General features: G+C 41.6%; 1 long non-coding RNA gene across 1 annotated transcript; it reads left to right on the forward strand.

Annotated features, from left to right (window-relative positions):
* Window positions 1-1,090: 1,090 nt before the first annotated feature.
* Window positions 1,091-6,158, forward strand: LOC145722276 (uncharacterized). Its single transcript, XR_014146416.1, has 2 exons — window positions 1,091-2,374; window positions 2,449-6,158. It is a non-coding gene; the product is annotated as an uncharacterized LOC145722276 (long non-coding RNA).
* Window positions 6,159-7,518: the final 1,360 nt, after the last annotated feature.

The following is a 7,518-nucleotide window of genomic DNA, read 5'->3' on the forward strand; positions in this document are numbered from 1 at the left end:
AAATGGAAAACAGAAATGACACGTGTGAATTCCCTTCTCCTTTTGTATTCTTTTCTGTCTGGAGGACTACTTCCATTTACAATGTTATTGGTGGGACATCTTTAAAAAGAATAATACATAGCTCATTAGCAGTTACTCATATGTGTTTACTGTTAGGTCATAATTGGGTTTCTAACACTTTATAGAAAAATTTCAACTGAAACTTTGTATTACATGCCTTATCCCTTAAGACCCAGCTAAAATGTCATCTCCTCTGTAAGGCACACAACAGCTCCCCTAGGCAGAGTTAAATATTCCCCTGCCAGACCCCTATCAGTACTTTTTTTTTTAAACCCCTTGATTATAGCACTTATCATAAGGTCTGTCAAAGGCAGGGTCCCAGCATCAGAAATTGTGGTTGGAGCATAATGGCTGTGGGTGTTGTGATTGAAATGATAAGGAATGAAAACAATAGATCAAAACAGCTATATGTTTTAAAGTTAAGTTTTTCTATACAATCACAGAATTTTGGAATTACAATGAATGTGTAGAGAATCCCTTAGTCTAGCTTCTGTGTTTTATAGACAAGGCCCAAAAGTTTGGTTTATCTAAGGTCATGAAACTAATTAATGACAGCTTTCTTTGTACCATCTAATATCTATCATTATTCTGCCATTAGATAATTGTTTTATTAGCACCTTACTCCCTTGTTCATCTATAACCCTCCCCCAATTCAGCTTTTGTCATTTAGATTTGTTCACTTTCCAACTCATCCAGTCATGCACCTTTCTACTTGCCCACCCACCTACTATGACTAACTGACTGTGTGAAATGTTCCTTGTGGGTTTGCATATCTGAGTATGCATTTGTATCCAAACAGGTGGCTATATGGGGAGCACATGTGTTTTTGTGAGTGAAGGAGTTGGAGAGGATGGGCATAAATGTATTACGTGTGTACCAGTGTAAATAGTAGCTAAGTCTCAGTGAGGAACAACATCATCCTAACGTGTTCTTTCATTTTACCTTGTGTAACTTTATTTTTTATTTTTTTAAAGATTTTATGTATTTGTCAGAGAGAGAGAGTGAGAGACAGAGAGACAGAGCACAAGCAGGGGGAATGGCAGGCTCCCCACTGAGCAGGGAGCCCAATGGGGGGCTCAATCCCAGGACCCTGGAATCATGACCTGAGCTGAAGACAGACGTTTAACCGACTGAGCCACCCAGGCGTTCCTATTTTTATTTTTTTAAAAAGATTTGAGAGAGAGCACATGCACAGGTGGGGGAGGGGCAGAGGGAGAGCGAATCTCAAGAAGACTCCACGCTGAGCTCTCACAGCCCCATGCGGGGGTTGAGCTCACCACCCTGAGATCACTACCCGAGCCAAAACCAAGAGTCTGCACGCTGAACTGACTTCACCACCCAGGCACCCCTTACCTTGTTTAACTTTTTATTTTAAAGAATTTATTTATTTATTTGAGAGAGAGAGAGCACACACACAAGTGGGGGGGGGGCAGAGGGAGAGGGAGAAGCGGGCTCCATGCTGAGCGAGGAGCCAGAGGTAGGGCTCCAGACGACCTGGAGATCATGACCTTAGCGGAAATCAAGAGTCTGATGCCCAACCAGTAAGCCACCAAGGTGCCCCCAAATGAAGTTCCTTCTATAGAAGCAAAGATTAGCCTGGTATATATAAATGTAGGTGAAAAACCAGGAATGTGGTGCCTGAGAAGCTAAGGAAGCAGAACTTTTCAAGAAGGACATGAAAGTATCATGCTGTAGGGAGATCTTAGAATGGAATCTTAGAATGGGATGGTGTACACTAGACTAAAAACCTTGTTTTTGGTTTTAGCAAGTAAGATATTGTTATTCATCTTGGCAAGTGCAGTTTAAGTTACATGGTGAGGGGGTAAGTGAAAGATGTGGAGTTGGAGACAAGGAGTAGACCAAACTTCCAAAAAGCTTCCTGGATGAGAAGAAACAGAGATGTGCCTACGAGAGGACATGAGGTTAACAGAAGTGTGTGTGTTTTTTGTTTTTCTAAATATGGGGAAAACTAGGGGCACTTGGGTGGCTCAGTCGGTTAAGCATCCAACTCTTGATTTCGGCTCAGTTCGTGATCTCGGGGTCCTGGGGATTGGGCTCCCTGCTTGGCAGGGAGTCTGCTATTCCCTCTGCCCTTCCCCTCCCTCTCTCTCTAATGAATAAATAAAATCTTTAAAAAAAATATGGGGAAGACTAGCAGGTTCAGGTGCTCATGGGGATGAGGAGGAGGGGAGAGAGAGGAAGGCTTTGAGCCTTTACTGTCTGTGAGACACTGGGTTGGAAGAACTCCAGTCTTCTCCTCCTAGGTTTCTCCTTTACTCTCACATTCAGAATGCTTCTGACATCAGATGTGTAGGTTTTTTTTTTTTTAATTTTTTTATTCTTATGTTAATCCCCATACATTACATCATTAGTTTTAGAGATGTGTAGGTTTTTTTCCCCGCACCAAGAATTCTGCGACATTAGCTGGATGTCCTGCAATTTAACTCACTATCTACTTGGTGATACTGTCAGATCCCACAGGTTAAGGGGACTGCCCACCCCCCACAAGACTGCCAACCCCCAACCCTACCTCTTCAGTGCCAGCCCACAAGTGGTAGGTCCCCAGATTACCCACAGCTTCTGTCCAACTGGGCTACAAATTGGAGGTTCCTATGACCTCTTCCCCTTGGATTTGATTATTTGCTAGAACAGCTCACAGGGTAACACTGACTTATGTTTACCAGTTTATTAAAGGGTTTGGTAACAGAGATATAGATGATCCCTCTTGGGGATTTACCCTCTTGGTGTTGGGGTACTTTTCCCTCCTGGTGTTCACCAACCTGGAAACTCTCTGAACCCCATACTCTTAGGATTTTATGGAGGCTTCCTCATATGGGCGTGGTCAGTTATTAACTCCATTTCCAGCTCCTCTCTTCTCTCTGGAAAGTGAGGGTTGGAACTGAAAATCCAAGCTTCTAATCATGGCCTCTTCTTTCTGGGGACCATCCCCACCCAGGTGCCCACCCAGATTTGCTTCACTAGAACAAAAGATGTTCCTAAGTGCTCTTATCACTTAGGAATTTACAAGGGTTTCAGAAGCCCTCTGTCAGGAACCAGAAACAGAGACCAATATATATATATTTTCTATTATTTCACAGACACCGTGTTAGATACTTGTCTATATTATCTTCTTATCCTTGGGGAAATTCTACACAGTGAGAGGAAATGGAGGGTCAGCGATACTAAGTCACTTGCCCGAGATCAGTCACACAGTGGATCAGTCTGACTCTGCCTTTGCTCATCATCTTCTAGGATCTAGCTCATGGTAGGAAGGATTAGCCTTAGACAGGAGAGATGCTTCTTCCATGGTGATAGGAGGAAAGGGGCACAGGATGTAGGTAAACCTACCGCTAGTCCAGTGATGCCCAAACCTGGAGTTTGAGCAGAATTACCTAGGCAGATTAGAGATTTAGTTATCTGTTAACACAATGGGACAAAGAATATTCCTTGTTTGACTATCCATAGTACACTTGCTGTGTGTGTGTTGACTGGAAGGTTGGGTAGACACGTGGGAATGGAGAGAATAGGGCAGGAAAGGCTTTTTAGAGGAGGCGGTCCTGATCTGAGTTCTAGGTGCGTAAGTTTGTCCAGCCAGGCCAGAGAGAGGGCTGGTGGTAGAACACAGTGACAGGGAGGTATTTTCTGAGCGGGCTCTTCGTGACGTCTGTCCCAGTAGTACAGGCTGTCTCGTCACCAGCCTGTGCCCGAGCATGAAGGACCATCACTGTCCCGGAGCCCCTGCTGGGTCCTTTCCACTTAAGCTCACTTGAGGCCATTTAACTTAGAGCATTTTCTGACTTTACATTTTTCCCAATTGCTTTCAGATAAAATGTGAACCGTCTCAGATTATTTTTAGTTTAACAGAGCCCTCTGAGGAACTTCTAAAAAGAAGTATAAAATTTCAAGGACTACCTTATATCTTTCCCCATGGCTAGGACTTTGATTGGGGGTATGGAATAAACAGCTGACTCTTGAACAGTGTAGGAATTAAGGGTACCAATAACCCTCCCTCAGAAGTTGAAAATCCCTGGGGCGCCTTGCAGGGGGTGCTCAGTCGGTTAAGCATCTGCCTTCAGCTCAGGTCATGATCCCAGGGTCCTGGGATCGAGCCCCACTTTAGGATCCCTGCTCGGTGGGGAAACTGCTTCTCCCTCTCCCTCTGCCACTCCCCCTACTTGTGTGCACACGTACTCTCTCTCTCAAATAAATAAAATCTTAAAAAAAAAAAGTTGAAAATCCTTGTATAACTTTTGACTCCCCCAGAACTTAACTACTAATAGCCTACTGTTGACCAGAAGTCTAACTGATAACATAGACAGTTGATTACACATATTTTGCATTTTATATGTTTTATATACTGTATTCTTAGAATAAAATAAGCTAGAGAAAAGAAAATGTTATTAAGAACATCATAGGGAAGAGAAAATAAAGAAGAGAAGATTTATCGGAAAAAATCAGCATATGTGGACTCGCACAGTTCAAACCCGTGTTGTTCAAGGGACAGCTGTATAGATTTCTTTCACTTTCAAAACGTTCTTGGAATTATCTGGGATAATGGTAGTAATGTTCATTGCCTTTACTTGGTATTTTAATCTTGGCCAGAAAAGTGCTAAAAGGTCTTGTTTTAGAATTGTAAATCTAGTTGCTTATGAATGTTTCGTTTTTTGGTTTCCATAATAATTATAAAACACTCAAAAGAAATGATACCGCAATGTGGAAGCTGCTTATATAAACAAAGTAACTTACTTTAGATTCCTGATACTGTTAGATAGAGCCTTTTAGGTTGCTTTTAATTTATTTGTTTCAGGTTTTGAAGTGTTTTTACCATTTTAATTTTTAATTCTAAACCTAGACAGTTTTAATTAAAAAAAGAAAATTTCCTATGGCACAGAACCCTAGGGAGAAAGAGTAGATTTAGAGCTCTGTGCACCATGAGGTCTGGGTTGTTTTTGGATTTGCTTCAGTGAGTTTCTTTGGAGTTTTGATAATTTTGTGTGAGTAGCATTACCTATATCTAATTACAGGATATTTCAGGAATTAATTTTTGTTTTGTTTTTTAAGATTTTATTTATTTGTCAGAGAGAGAGAGAGTACAAGCAGGGGGAGCTGCAGAGGGAGAAGCAGGCTCCCTGCTGAGCAAGGAGCCCGTTGAGGGACTCGATTCCTGGACCCTGGGATCATGACCTGAGCCAACCACTTAACTGACTGAGCCACCCAGGGGTCCCTGATTTGTTTTCTAAATTAGGTTCTTTCAGCAATGTTTGTTTTTAGGTTAGGATTTTGTGTTCTAATATACTGTCCTTGGTAGGGTTTCCAGCTGATAGGACTCCTCTGACAAAGATCTAAAGGAAAGCTATTTTCATGCTAATATGTAAGTTTTTAGCTTTCAAAGGAAATAAATTCCCTATCTCCCAAATACTGACAATGCTGTTATGTTCTGTAATGGTTTTTACAGCTAATGGTTAGTTCCATTCTGAGTAGTCAGGAGTGAATGTTGTCTACCTTCTACTTCCATGTTTTACTTAAGAGTCCAAGTATACCAGGTAGAAACATATCTTTCATCTCTGGGGACAAAAAGTCCCACAATGCCTGTGCAGAGGAAGCGTTCGTTGAAATGTAGTCCTGTTGAAATGCCGTATTTTACAGAGACAGAGCCTAAGAAATTGTTTCTTCACATCCCCTATTTTTATAGATGAAGAAGGAGACCTTGGGTGGTTTAGGAACTTGCTCTAAATTAGTGGTTCTCAACCTAATTACACACATTGCACCATTGTTTTTTGTTTTGTTTTGTTTTACCAAATACTTTAAGCATCCCCTCCCTTTTACTACCCTGAAATGTAATTCATAGATCATATAACCCATCTTCTTTCCAATAAACCAACATAATGTCCTAATTATAAAATAAAAGAGAAAAGGACATTGATTTAGAATAAAATAGGTATTTCAGTATGTCAGTGCATGATATGACCGCACTACAAGACATAATGAAGTAGTCAGGTACATACATTTGCATACTGACTCACTGTGAAGCCACAGCTAGATCTAGACGTGGGCTGGCGGAGGTGCCGGGTGTCAGGGAAGGGCTCAGATAACACGATCAGGACTGCCATTGGTGATGTAATTTTTCAAAAATGGTGAACAGCCCTTAAGTTCCAAATGAAGCAAAGTATAATCTTTCCTTCATTTATAAGGTAATTGTGTTCCTGGAAATTGAGTGAATTTTGCATTTATATGTAAAGTGGAATTCAGTTCTAAGGTCAGAGAAGTATAAATTGTTGTTTTGTTTTGTTTTAAGCCATGTGATTGCCAAGTAGGATATTTGGAAGTTTTCTGGGATGCAGGATTGGACTTTGTTGTGTAGGATTGTCTTGTGCATTACAGAACATCTAACATCTCTGGTCTTCAACTGCTAAATATTGCAGTTGCTCATCATTGTGAGAAAAACACCTTCAGAAATTTCCAAACATCCCCACACAGTTGAATTATGCAATTGGGACTAGAACTTGGGTCTTCTAATTCCTAGTCTCCCCTCTGCCATGCTGAAATGATTGCTGCCTGCGTTGGGCCCAGTGTGTTAATAATTAATTTGGAAATTTGAAAAAATGTTGCCAATCAATCTTTTCAGTAATTACAAGTAGCACTCTGTCAAGTAATGATGTGCTTCCCAGTCAGTTTGTTGTGACACAGCAAGTTGTCCGAGGTCAGGTTCTTCCTCCAAGCTCTTCTTTATTCTAAGTCTTGCTTTTAAGTCTGTGGCTGATAATCCCATCAGTTTGCAGTGTGACTGAGAGCCTTTTCTCCAGCAAAGAGAGCTCTAGCCTCTCTTTCAGTGAGCACCCACTGTGTGCCAGCTACTTGTCTAGGCAGTAGGGACACAGTGATGAACAAAACACTGTTCACTGTTCATTCTCACTCTTATGGAGCCTACAGTCAAGTGGAGGGACATGGACTTTAAGCAAGTAAACACACAAATGGATGTAGTTATAGATCTGTTAATTTATAAAGGGAGTGGAGAGAAGATAACAGGAGGAATCTACTGTGATTATGGAATGGTAGGAAAGGCTTCTCTGTAGAAGTAACATTTACACTGAGATCCGAAGACAAGTAAGCATTAGGTCTGGCAATGGGGTGTGTAAAGGTCCTAAGGCAGGGGGCACATGGGTGGCTCAGCCAGTTAAGCCTCTGACTCTTGATTTTGGCTCAGGTCACGATCTCAGGGTCCTGGGATCGAGCCCCAAATCGAACTCTGCACTTAGTGGGGAGTCTGCTTGAGATTCTCCCTCCCCCCCTCAAATAAATAAGTAAATCATAAAAAAAAAAAAATGGTCCTAAGGAAGGAGAGCTTGGCCCGTGGCTGGTGACCATCTAGGCAGTAAAGCACTGTTATTAATGGGTTATCTTGTTATTTCTTCGCTCTTCATTAATGTTGCTCTGTGCTTGTATGGAATTGCAGGCAGT

This window comes from Leptonychotes weddellii, chromosome 6 (genome assembly GCF_054177405.1).
Source record: "Leptonychotes weddellii isolate Sample4059 chromosome 6, ASM5417740v2, whole genome shotgun sequence".
In the NCBI taxonomy this organism is placed as follows: Eukaryota; Metazoa; Chordata; class Mammalia; order Carnivora; family Phocidae; genus Leptonychotes; species Leptonychotes weddellii.